Below are 13,230 nucleotides of genomic sequence, written 5' to 3'. Positions count from 1 at the left end.
CCTGACACACATGCATTTTTTTTCGAATTTTATTGAGCAATCCAACGTGTTTGCAGTGTACCAAATCCCACCAAATCAGATTCTGATGCTTTTACTCACGTCTCTCCTTCGCTCACCATGTAGCATGGATATTTCTCTCTCTTTCCTGTCCGTTTTTCTCCTTTCCCTTTTACTGTCTCCCTTCCTCCTCCTCACCCCATCAAAACCAAAACAAAACAAACAAAACTACCCCAACATGCAATTCTCCATCTCACCTCCAGCCTTTAACACTGGACACTGCCCTTCTCCATTTTATGGAACCTGTTCCTACTGTCCTTTATGTCTCAGCTCAGACCTGCCTTCACCTGGAAAGTCTTAAAGATGCACTTAAAGATGCACTCCCTTTGCCTTCTTGCCCCACCCCTGATGCAGGCAGGTGCTCTTCTGATGTACTCCCACACATCTGACAGTGCTTGCTCACATGTGTCACATGTCACATTTGTGTCTATCAGCACCTTAGAAGTTCCAGCAAGTCTAGGCCTGGGGCGGCGTTGTTTATGGTCTTAGAGCTTACAGACAGGAGGAGCTCAATAAAAAATAAGGAATGAAAGGAAGAGAGATAAAAGGGGATAGAGAGACAATGCTGTTTTATAGAAAATAAGTGTAAAAAATCTCTTAAGTGCACCTTCAGATGCAGCCCAGCCACCTGTCTGCAGTAGAAGTGGGTCAGGAGTTAGCCCTCCTGAGGGACACAGGCCTTACTATTATTAGTAGCTGAAATAGTCTTCTACAGACTTCTTATTTATAAAATCAGCCACTTCCATACATGCTGAAAGTTCTAGAATAGATACAGGCCCTAGAAAGGTGTATTTGTATCGATATGCAACATGATTGGCCCCAAGGGTCCTCTTCCCAACTACCAAACTGGTCATTTGTACTGGCTTTGCTGTCTTACTTCTTTCTTCCTAGCCATCTTCAATCTGTGGGCTGAGGACCTACACGGCTAATATGTACCATAAAATCTACTCCAAATTTTCCTGAGGTGAATCCTAATCTGTTTTATAAATTGGCTGAGGTACCATGATTAAGAGAATTGACACCCATTTAGGAGCCAAAACAGTCTGTTTAAATTTTGACTCCTTCACATACTAACCTTGAACAAGGTCGTGATGCGAACTTGAACAAGTCACTTTGTTGAACTGAACTTGCTTCCTCTGTGCAATCAGGAAACTGGCTGGCCCATGTTTAGGTTTTTGAGATGATTAGACTCATGTGAAAATACGTTGTAAATTCTAAGCACTGTGAGGTCAGAAATTGATACGAATTGACAACAGAGTCATGGACAGGAAGAGTGATGTTGAGTTTTCTTTAGCCTGAGAAATAGATCTTTACTTAGTTCTGGAATTATGAAATGGGTTTCACAGTGCGGGGCGGGGGGGGTTGGTGTCCGGATAAAGAGATATTTGTAGTGCCCCCTCTTGTTATGAGTACCTCTGGAAGAGGCCTCTTACTTTATTGTTCACTACTCTGAAAATTTATCTAGATTTCTAAAATACCTTGAGTTCTGAATGTTTAGATTTAAATTATATTTATATTATGGTTGAGTACCATTCTTTCCTTGCCTAGATATGTGAATACTATTTTTGTGTGCGAGTAAGCTTAAAAATTGACTGTCTAAATATTTAACCAGAGTTATTTTAAAAGAATTTCATTATTTATCTTCTTTATGATTTATATTATCACATTCTGTGTCTGTAGTTATGGTTTATCATAAGCAGCCCATCTGCTACAACAGCCAAATTGGAACATTCATATAAGATGAGTTCAGATATCATAAACATGACAAGAGATGGGTTACATTCAGTCTTTCTCCATGTTTAACCAATTTAATTTGTTTCCTATGCAGAAGAGGCTCTAAATTTACTTAATATATGTTAGCACTTAGGAACATAGTTAGAAACAAGGCGAAGGTCTTAACCTATTCGTAAATAAATGAGAAGATTCCTGTCGGAGTGAAAGAGAGAGAGAGAATTTATGTCAAACAATCAGGAATTTAATACATAGTGGTCTTTTAGGATGTCCAGTTTGTGTACATACTCTTAAGGCATGATTACGAATAACTTCACTTCCTATAAACAATGTGACTGGAGAAATTACTCACAGATACAACCAAAAGGGGAAGAAAGGTAAGACGTTTTAACTAAAGCCAATAAGTGAATTACTTTCCCTGAAAAGGTTAAAAATGGCAGATTTATTTTTCATTGCCATAATATTTGTCTTTGTTGGCCAGCTATCTGAGGTATTCTCCAGAAGATGCAGGGCTCATTGAGACGTCACCACATGACCCCAGGTTCAAAGTTACGGCAGAGTCCTGAAGGATTTTTCTCCTCTGTGGTTTGGGGACTCAAGACGCCTTAACCAAAGACTTAAGTCTGTTGGCTAAATGAAAGTATTGATACTGCTGTAGCGAAAACTTTCAGTGATTAGTCTGGATTTCCCTCTGCCCCTGGTAGAGGTCAAGTAGAGGACTTTTTAGTGCAAGCAAAAGAGTCATTCATTTTTCACTCTTTAGGTAAAGGACGTATGTCATATTATTAGTGAAAACGTGATTAACTGTTAAAGCAACATAGGCCTTAATGATCTATAAAGCCATTTCTCTCAAAGTTATGGATTCATTGCTCTGTAGTACTAAATATATGTTGTTCTAGGATCATGCAAGTCATGAATACTAAAAATAAAAATAAACATATTTCTTTGATGATGATTTATTACCAAACAATTTGGAGCTAATACATTCACATTATAGGATGCAAATACAAATGTGACATAACTGAGTGGGCCTTTAAGATGAAGTGTCATTACTTTTGGAAATACGGGCCGTGCTTCAACTTCATCACAGCCTTTGTAACATAATGTTTTGAGAACCTGTGACTGATGTTTCAACTTGCAGCAGTTTGGTTCTTAAATTCCATACTTAGCAAGAGAATGGTTTCATTCAGCCTCATTGATGACCTAGAAACCCATATGTGGGGATATTATATGCCATTGTGAATTAGTATGCGAAGCCGGTAAAATGAGATTGGGGGAGTTCCTCTCTGGTAAGATGCTGAGTTCACAATGAGCACAAAGGCAGAGCCATGGCAATGGCAGACCCAGTGAGGAAGGGTACCACAAACCCATGTTAGTAAGGGCAGGCACTCATTGCTCCTCTCTGGGCTCCTCAGAAATAGTCCTGGGAGTACTGATGCTAACATGGCTATTTTTCTGTTTCCGGATAAAGCTCTCTTGTTACTTGCGATCACTCAGCAAGCTAAAAAGCAACACAGAAGCTGAGCATGTGCGTGTCAAGTTGACCTTGCTCTGCTCTCCTTTTTATCATCTCCATCTCTCCTCCTTCCAGACCCACGGTTTCCTATCTGTCTCTTTGTTTCTTTCATTCTTTCTTCGGTTTATTGTCTCCACTCCCCTTCCTTTTCTTTCTTCTGCTTTTCTTTCCCCTCTTCTTTTCTCACTTCCTCATGTTTCTTGCTTTCCGCATCAGGCTAGGAGAGAAGCTGACGTTAAGTATCGCAGGCGTTGTATTCTTGGCACTGTCAAGAACTTGCTTAAAGGAAAGAGGCTTTCTGGTATCAGGAGAGAACTGCATTCCTTGTGACAGAATATGAAATTCTCTTCCAGTTCTTGTATCGGTATTGCTAATTTTATTACTGCAATCTAAGTGGATCCACTGTTTTCTTGGCAATTGCTTCTGTGGGTACGATATGAATAATAAGACAGTTAAAAAGGTATTTGTGCAAGGCCTTTAAGAAATAACTTAGTGAGTAGAGAGGAGGACAAAGGAAGCAAATGATGGAGCAATGTACACATTATATGAGCCCTGGAGACGGCTCTACAAGTTAGACTGCCCCAGTGTGCGTCTAATTTATGTAGCTGATAACCCAAGTTAACAGAGACCCTGGCACTATTATGGAGGTAATATTTTCTCAAGGATGTACAGTCTTAAACAACTTCTTCCTGTATTAGGTTCATACATGGTTTTCTTTAACATAAAGCAGGTATGTCTGTTCTCTTGTTCCATTTCATTTTCTTGGAAAAATAAATTTATTGCAGGCCCGCTGAATGGAAATTCTGCTTACTGTTTACGACTAAGGTTGCTCTCCCCTCTCCTGTATTACCCAGGGGATTAGTTCAATATAGAGCCTTATTCCACACCCATTTCTTTATTTTTCCCCTCTCCATCCTTCTTTTCAGGGTTCTGTTTCAAAACCTATATTACCACAGAGCAGCTGGTAGCATTTAGCAACCACCTGCACAAGTAGTTCTGTTTCCAGTGGAAGAAAATTTAGCTTACATAAGGCAAAAAACCGTAAGGTGTCGGCTTTTCCATTTTTATTTGTATTTGTGTACATTTTCTTACTCATTGATGAATGTTCTGCTAAGTGAAACTTAACTCCTTAGTAAAGAATGAGAAACAGTATGGTGTAGCCATCCTTTGTTTCAGTAAGGTGAGGGTAAATTGGGACGCCGTCAGGAAGGCGAGAGGTTGATCGTAGCCAGGAAGAGACTCTTAAATTCTGTAACTTCTTTGAAGGGTGAGAAGGCACCCTCTTGAATTGGAAACTTCTACTATGATTTTCCAGGTAACAGTCCCTACTGAAGACTATGACAAGCGTCCTGGTGTGCGCTGGCTTCCCATGAAAGGCATTGTACAGTCAGACTTCTAATATCCAACAGTAAATAAATTACCTTCCTACTGCTTGGGAGTAAGTTTAAATCTCTAAGTTTTTATTAAATTGTTCACATAACTACACACTGAATATTGATCTAAACTGCTCTAGCAGTGACTAACGTGTCAAGTGGTGACTTCCCTTCAATCAAGGTAGCTAGTCTATAAATGAAACTCCAAACTAAAAAGCCGACCATCTACAAACAATATCTGATGACTAACTTATGTAAGCAAACTGCAGCTCGGAAGCCATTCTTGCTTACCTCTCTTGTGTACTCCTCAGTTGGCATTTCTCGGCCCTAGATAGAGGAACTGAATCAGAGGAAGCCTATGTGACTTGGTCAGGGTCACTCAGCTGATTAAGAGTAAACTCATCCAGACTTCTAGTATAGTCACCTTTTAAGGAAAGAGTTGAGCAGGTAATATTGTTTTATATAGGACTAAAAGTTATTGAGAGCCACCGTATATAGAGATGCAGTCATTGTATCTAGGAATCTAGACCATGTATATACTATGCAGGACGCAGAACCAAAGATTTCTTTTTGATTTCTTTTTGAATCCCATTGTGAGATGGAAAGGATCCTAGAAGAAATTTAGAAGAATATCATGGCTTTATAACAAACCAAAATATATGACCAAGGTCACCCACTGGCAGTGCTGAGACTAGAACCCAAGTCAGTCCCTTTCTTTTCCTCTCCTTTTCCTCCCTTCCCTTCCCTGGCATTTTCTCTTTCTTTTCCTTTTTATTTCTCTTTCCTTTCCTTTATTCAGTTCTCTCTCCCTTCTTTTCTCTCTTTTTCCTCAAATACTCAAACCATATTCAGAGTCGGTTTCTACTTATCCAAGCTAGGTGTTGGAAATAAACCATGAATAAGTGAGACTCCTTCCCTGCCTTCAGGAGATGTAATGAGGGATGCAGTTAACTGAACTGGAACAGTGCCATCTGTCATGGCAGAGGTATAGGCTATTAGGTATGTGTGATGCTTGGGAGGGATATACAACCAAGTCTAGAGGGAGTCAGAGAGGTTTCCTTAAGGGAATATATCTTAACCAACATCCGAAGGATGATTAACTATTCTAATGAAAGGGAGTTACATAGTAGTGGAAAAGAATGTTCAGGTATCAGCCCAGAGGCAAGAGAAAGCATGGTGGAGTTTGTGACGTGACAGAAGTTCGGTGTGATTATGGACGGGCAGGGAGTATAGTGAGAGAAATACTGGGATGAATTCCCTTTAAAGATAAATTGAATTCAACAGACATTAGATGCTTGTAAGACACCATTAGGAGCTATGAAGATTACAAGATAATACTCTTTAATTATAATGGAATAATCTAGGGTAGTGAATGATAAAATGGTAAGTTCCCCATAAAAGGATACAGATTATGAGCTTCTCTTGAGGTTCAGAGGCAAATGAAGTCATTGTGGGCCATAAGAAGCAAAGGAGGTGTCAAGGAAGATTTTGAAAGATAAGTAGCATATCTGTAGATCATACCTTCTTGTATTCCTTTTCTCCATGAGCAAATAGTCTTTACTGTCTGTCTCTATCACTTCAATTTCTGTTCAGTCTTCATCTTACTACAAGCTCTATTTTGCCCACAACACTTGAAGAAGTAGTAGTGATCCCCAGTTGCCAAATCCAGTGCATTTTTCAGTCTTTGGCCCAATATAATGTCCTCAGGACAATTTTCTCCTTCTTGGACCCTATTCCTCCTCTGGCTTCTGGACCACCACTTACTTCTGTGTTCCCCTCTAATTCTGTCTCCTTATCTTCCCCTTCACAGACCTCAAATGTTGGTGCTTCCCAGAGTCCAGACCTCAACCTTCTTTCTTCCTGTAGTCTTTGGTATCCACCTGAGGAGACCATCTATTTATCCATTAAGGACTCCCAAATAGTGACCTTAGTTCCCAAACCTACAATTCCACCCTCTTGCTGAACATCTGTACCTGAGTATCTTACCCCACTTCACATGAAGTGAAATCCCGCCTTCCTCCCCTCATTTCCCATTGTAGTTAATAGTTTCACCTTGCTTCTCAAGCTAGAACTTGAAAGCTTACCTTTACTTCTTGCCTTCCTTTTCTCTTCACTCATGTCTAGTGATATGCCAAATTGAATATTCTACACCTCAGAGACATTCCTTGATTCTGCGTGATTCTCTCAAATGGCACTGCTTTCCCCTTGATTCAGAGCTTCACCACCTATTGCCAAGACTGCATGTAAGAGTGCTCTCCTTGCCATCTGGGACCATTTTTTTTTTTCTGAACATCAGTCCTGAGATAATCTTTTATTTGCTTAAGGCACTACTTTGTCTCCCTATTGTCCATAGCAGCAGTTTTTAACTACGTTCTGCTGAATTGCTGGACCCCTTAAAGATGCCTTAAAGAGTAGCACTGGGGAGGGGCTCCTGAGTGGCTCAGTCGGTTAAGCAAAGGACTCTTGATTTCTGCTAGGGTCCTGATCTCAGGGTCATGAGATCAAGCCCCACGTGGGGCTCTGCGCTCAGCATGGAATCTGCTTGAGATCCTCTCCCTCTGCCCCTCCCCCTGCTTGTGCTCACTCTCTCTCTCTCTCTCTTTCTAAAATAAATACATAACATAAATCTTAAAAGAAAAAAGAGTAGCACTGAGGGAAGGGAAAGTCTAGTGAGTCTCTCTCCTATCTCTCTACCTCTATCTCTTTCTTTAATATTTGTCAGTTTGTGCAAGATTTTGCTTGGGAAAACAGTGTTCTGAGGCTGAAAATTTTTGAAAATTAGAAAATTGAACTCTAGTCTGATATACCATGGCCCTTGGTGATTTGATTCCAAACCTTCTCTTTAGCTCCATCTCTTCCCCTCTCTTTGCCCCTCACCTTAATCATCATTCACTCAGGGTTCTTCTGAAAGCACTGTTATCTGTCACCACTCCATGTCTTTGTTTTTGCTGATTTTCCCACTTGGAAGTCCGCCATGTTTGCTCTCCATTTTCGTCATCTTCTCTACCTGGCAAATTTCTGATGATTTACCTCAAATCTTGCTCTCATAGCTGTCCCTGAGAGAGTAGTCTGCATGATCATAATCTATTCTATAATCCTTAAAACATCAGTCGCCTCCACCTCCAGATTGTTTTTCTTGTGGCCTCCCGGAGGGCAGAGAATGAGTCTTACTTATGTATTGGTAGCCCAGCATCCATGATGCAGGAAGTGCTGCTCAGTTAATGTGAGCTCTGGCTGCTTGCTCCTCCTTCTGCTGCTGTTGCTACAATGGCAAAGCCAAAGGACATTTTTGAGCAAAAGAGTGAAATATCAAGAATGGAATTTAGGTGTTTAAGATGATTGAGCTCAAAGTCAAGTGCAGAACAGAGGGAAAGGAAGAAAGTCTGGGGTCAGGGAGAGAGGGGTCTAATAGAGATTCTCAGAACATCATGGTATGAGTTAGATTAAAATCTACCCCAGATTCATTGCTGAATTGGTGGGGTGAGAGAATATATTTCAAAGGAGAATGGTGGGAGACTAAAAATATGTTCATTTTCTTCAGAAATCCTAACTGTAGCAATGAGAGTTTTTGTCCATTCCTTTGAGTTGTGTATTCACTGTGTGGAGAGCAGATAAGCTACTTGGTTCTACCAGTCCTCTCCATCTCCATCACATAGCTGGAGTGGTGGCAGCAGCAATGACATGTCCTTGCACGTGCCAGACATTGTGCTCTCTGCATTACATGCATAACCTTACAAGAGGTAGTGAGATAAGTACTATTATTACATTCACGTTAGAGATGAGAACGATGAGGCTCAGAGAGGTGAACTAGCTTGCACAAAGTCTTGTAGCTGGGAAGTTGTGGACTGTGGGTACGAAGTCAAGTCTGTCTGAACCAGAGCCTGACCTCTATTCCACTCACTGCTCAATCTTAACAAACTCACTTTAGCCAAGGACTCTTGGATCTAATATGGAATACTCACAGGTACTCAGGTAACATCTGCTTCATTAATGCAAACCAGAGAGCTCAGAGTTCCAGAGAAACAAATTCCCTAGATGTCTAAAGCTCACCTCCTTGAGTCCAGTAGCTTCTATAAAGTTGCCATAAAGGATGGAAAACTTTCCTGAAGTCATGATTCCAGGAAACCAGATAGCCAATCTTACTAGATTCTTGTCCTACATCAAAGTAAATTGGCACTGAATGACTCTCTCTTCAGAAAAATGTATAAGCTCTGGCATGTGGGCTTAACCTCTGGGCCGTCCAAATTAAAGGCAATTTTCCTACACGTGTGAGTTCTCACCCAGGTCTCATGTAACTGTAGTTGTTCGATATTTTCTAGCAGATGTTGACTCACAACTTGCTTCATGGCCTTAAATCAGTTGTATGGCAAACAGTTTTCAAAGTGTGGTGGACCACACGCATCAAAAATTGGGATACTGCAAATTTCTGGACTTAGCCTCAAGTCTCCTGGTTTCGAAGCTTTGGGGCAAAGCCTGAGAACCTGCTTATTTCTCTGAAATGAAGCTCAGTGAAGAGGAGTATGGCGATGGTCCTTGGGATAAAGGGGAACTGAAAGTGCTGAGTGTGGTTGTTAAAGCATGCAGGCATTTAGTAATAGCTGGTAGCCTGGGCGACCCTAGTGTATATTGCGCCCTGCCAACTGCCTTTCAGTGAGGGACCTTCTATGGTAATTAATCACAAGCATGTCAGCTCTGTAAATGTCTTGACTCCATTCTAGCACCTCTTGCACCTGCCCAAGTGATCCCTCTTCCTACTGTTCTTCATTTTGTTGTTTAGCTTTGATTTGCATTTCTTATCTCCAAATATGTGTAAGAAGGTTTCTAAGGACCTCCTCTGAGCAGGAGCTCTACATGGGTCTCCTGCAAAGGAGACATTCTTAGTCCCATTGCATATGAGCAAGCCCAGACTCCAATTTATGCGGCCAAGGTCATAGAAGCAGGGAGCTGGAACTGAAGTTTGAACCCAGGTCACCTGATTCCATAATCGTGCCTTTCTTCAATATGCCAGGTCGCTTCATACCATTTGGCTTCTTTCTTGGTAAGTGCAGATACAGCTACAGGTTCAGGATCCTATCCAGGACGTGTGCTTAACACCGTCACCAGAACTGTTTCTGTGGCACATATGTCTGTGGGACATCTGGAATCCTCATCTTAAGTTATAACCCAGAGAAGAATTAGGTAAATTGTATCACTTCAACTTTGAGGCATAATTAAAGTCTGGAATTATTTTTAGTAGAAGTTTTGTTTGTTGGTTGATTTGTTTTTACCAATTTCGCTAACTTAAGTCAGTGTGTGGAGTCTCTTTTTCCCGGGCACCACTGCTGATTTTTTAGTCAGCAATGACCAGTAGGGCTCTCTGCAAAGATAGATGTTCTAAATTTGTGTTGTTCAGTACAGTTGGCACTGGCCACATGTGGCTATTGAACTGTATGGCCAGCATGACTGAAGAACTGAATTTTCCATCTTAATTAATTTATGTTTAAATGTACATAGCCACATGTGGCTAGTGGCCACCATATTGGATAGCATAGGCTTCGATGGGTCTACAGGAAGACAGCAAAGTTGAGTGGTGAAGGATTCAAATCTGGAAAGCCAAACTGACTGGCTTACTAGCCTGTATGACTTTGTGCAAGTTACTTGACACATCTTTTTTTCATTACTTTAAATGTAAAATGGCAGTAGTAATAGTATGTGCCTCACAGTTTAGTTGTAAGGATTACATGAGCAGTTTTATGTAAAGATTCTTAGCACAAGCCTAGCACAGAGTAAGGGCTCATCAATGTTAGTAGCTATTATTTTGACTATTACTATTTTGTAGGTCAACTTCCTAAAGAATTTGAAGTTTTTGCCCTTTTTGTGACTTGAAATTCACTTAAAAGTGTTGATAACATGGTAGCTGCTTAGTAAATATGCATTGAATTAAGTTCTTGAAATCCCTGATTTAGGACTTTAGATACATAGACTGAGGTGCATATGTAGAGAGAATGCTGGGAAGAGTCTCAGAGAAGGCCTCCTCTTCTTCAGATATACAGTAGGAAAGTAAAAGTCTATTTGTCAAGACAAATAAGATGGAAAGGAAGTGAAGAGGCTCTAATACTTAGAGAAAAACTAAAAAAAAAAAGTTCTCATCTCTTGTCCCATGTGACTCAAATACCCATGATCTTAAGAAGTGCAAGTTTGAAATGTGTGAGGGCGTGATCAAGGGAAGGGCATTTTAATAGGACACATGATAAGTAGTAGAAAATGGGTTCTGATCAGGCATATTATAAACCGATCTTGATGATTTTTATTAGCCAGTCCGTATTGAAATAACCACACACACCTACCCACACATACCTACAGATGCACACATTTCATGTGTACGTGCATGTCTGTTTGTGTGTATGTGTACGTAGATTAAGACTGACATTAAAATTAGATAGTAAAACCTTTTCATTTAGTGCCAACAAAGTCGAGCCACAATAAATTGAAAATGTGAACTGCTTTGGCATGACTTAGCTTTATAAAGCCCTGAAAATGGCTATACAAATATTTTTCTAAATGGAAATCTTATTAGACCTGAGGTTTAAAGTACTGTAGATAGGAAAGAGAGGTAAATAATTGCCTTTTTACTTTGTGACCATATTATAAATGCCAGACAATGGAAAAACTAGTAAAATTAAAAAGGAATTCCTAAAGTGAAACAACACACTGGTTCACAAATTGTCTTTCTTCATCATTGGCATTGCGGATTTATGTTGACTACATTGCCAACAACTTAGTTGCGCAGGGCACAACTCAGGCTGCTTAGCTTGGGCTGGGCTGCAGGTCTAGGACAGAGATGGCATGGGAGGTGGGACTCAAGAGCTACCATGCTATCAGTGAGGGCTTATGGCTGCTTGGTTGACAGCTTAAAAAGAGAGACCAACTGCGTGACTAAAGGAAATATAATACGATCTTTTAATGAGTTGAATGTGGAGAAGTGTTTGAGGAAAAGGAACCGAGGTCCTTCTGAAGGGATTTGGTGGTTACAGTCTATACCTTCATTAGCTGGTAAAAGGTGCCAAGTGTAGATATTTGTCAGTTAACTCTGAAGTAGTTCACTTCTTTTAAAAACTTCCAGTGGCAGCCTACCAAGATGGCCCTATTGTTACCTCCTTGCTTAATTGTTGACTTCGTGTTGATTTTATTATTCAGATAGGCCCCACCTATTGTTTCAGAGGTCAAGGAGCTTTTTCATTGCATTTAGTCTCAACTGTAGCCCCTGGTCAACCGCACTCTTTCTTCTTAGGCAAACATTCTGCGGCAGCTGGGTTGGAAACTATCATTCCACACATCACAGCAAATCTCAGACAAGTTGAGTTTAATTATTCCCTGTTGACTAGCTCTGCCATTACTAAAATCTCTTTTAACACGCTGACATTGAGAGTGGAAGTGTAGGGTTTCCGAGCTCTCAGCACAATAGCTTTTGCATTAATATCTCACAGTTTATTTCATGGAGCAAAGACCTGCTTGTGGTGTCTAAAATTTGTTTAAACATAAATTGCAATGAAAGGCATGGTGACAAAATAGAGCTGTATATAGGGAAAGAAAGCCTGTGAATAGGCTTAGGTATTTTTTTAAAAGCGCATTTCTCTTATAAAAAAACCTTTTTTTTCTTCCTTTCAAGTGCATGTCAAAGAGATTTTAATCACCCTTTTGTTTTTGTTAATTTTTATGTTTTAGTACTCTGCTGAGTAAATAGTATGGGTATAATGTATCCCAAACTAAACTTTTCATGATGTTTAACAAACTGTAATTTCATGATTAATAGGGCCTAATCTGAATGTCCCACGAAACTTTGTGCGGTAAGAGGTGTTCAGTGTTACTAAGGGTAAGCAACCTCACAAAAGGGACAGTTCAGTGATTGTTTCCAAGGAGATTTAAAGTCTTACGACTTATGAGAAAAACAATAAAGCTTTAGCATTGGATATCTAGTATAACGTGTCCTAGGATTTAGCACAACCTAGAAATTAAGTAATTCAGAGGGAAAGAATTCAATATGGTTTAAAAATTCATTTTGAGGTATCAGACATGGGAGAATCTAGCATGTGGGCATTATTGCTTTAAAGTTACATGTGGTTAGTGAACGTCATCTCAGCTGGCGAACACCCATTGGTTACACTAAATACATGGCCAGAACCTTCTGTTTCTTTGCCGGCCATACACTGTTTTCCCCACTTAAGCTCTAGGCTTCCAAATTATGCTGGTGGAAACATAGTAGGAGTGACCCTGAGGGCCAAGGTCCTTCTTGATGGGGATACCTTGACTTTGCTCTATTTGGGGGTTAAGGCACATCACCAATTGCACAAGTAATATTTAAGAAACCCAAATCTGATTATGTCTCTCCTGTTCAAAAACCCTCCAATGGTTTCCCACTGCATTCATGATCAAGTTCAAAATTTGTATCATCACTTATGAGGCCCTCCATCATCTGCTCCTGCAAAATCCTCAACCTACCACTCCTTTCCATTCTTCAGCCATCTCTCAGTTTCTTAAACTTGCCCCCAGCCTCTCACACATTGTAAACATTCA

General features: G+C 40.3%; 1 protein-coding gene across 7 annotated transcripts in view; it reads left to right on the top strand.

Moving 5' to 3' along the window:
- The window catches only part of MECOM (MDS1 and EVI1 complex locus), a 540,477-nt gene that overhangs the window by 434,037 nt on the left and 93,210 nt on the right, over positions 1-13,230 (top strand). The gene's annotated exons all lie outside the window — the stretch shown is intronic.

This window comes from Mirounga leonina, unplaced genomic scaffold (genome assembly GCF_011800145.1).
Source record: "Mirounga leonina isolate KUSES-001 unplaced genomic scaffold, KU_Mleo_1.0 Mir_115, whole genome shotgun sequence".
Lineage (NCBI taxonomy): Eukaryota > Metazoa > Chordata > Mammalia > Carnivora > Phocidae > Mirounga > Mirounga leonina.
The sequence above is the reverse complement of the archived record's forward strand: the minus strand, read 5'-3'. Positions and strand labels throughout refer to the sequence as shown.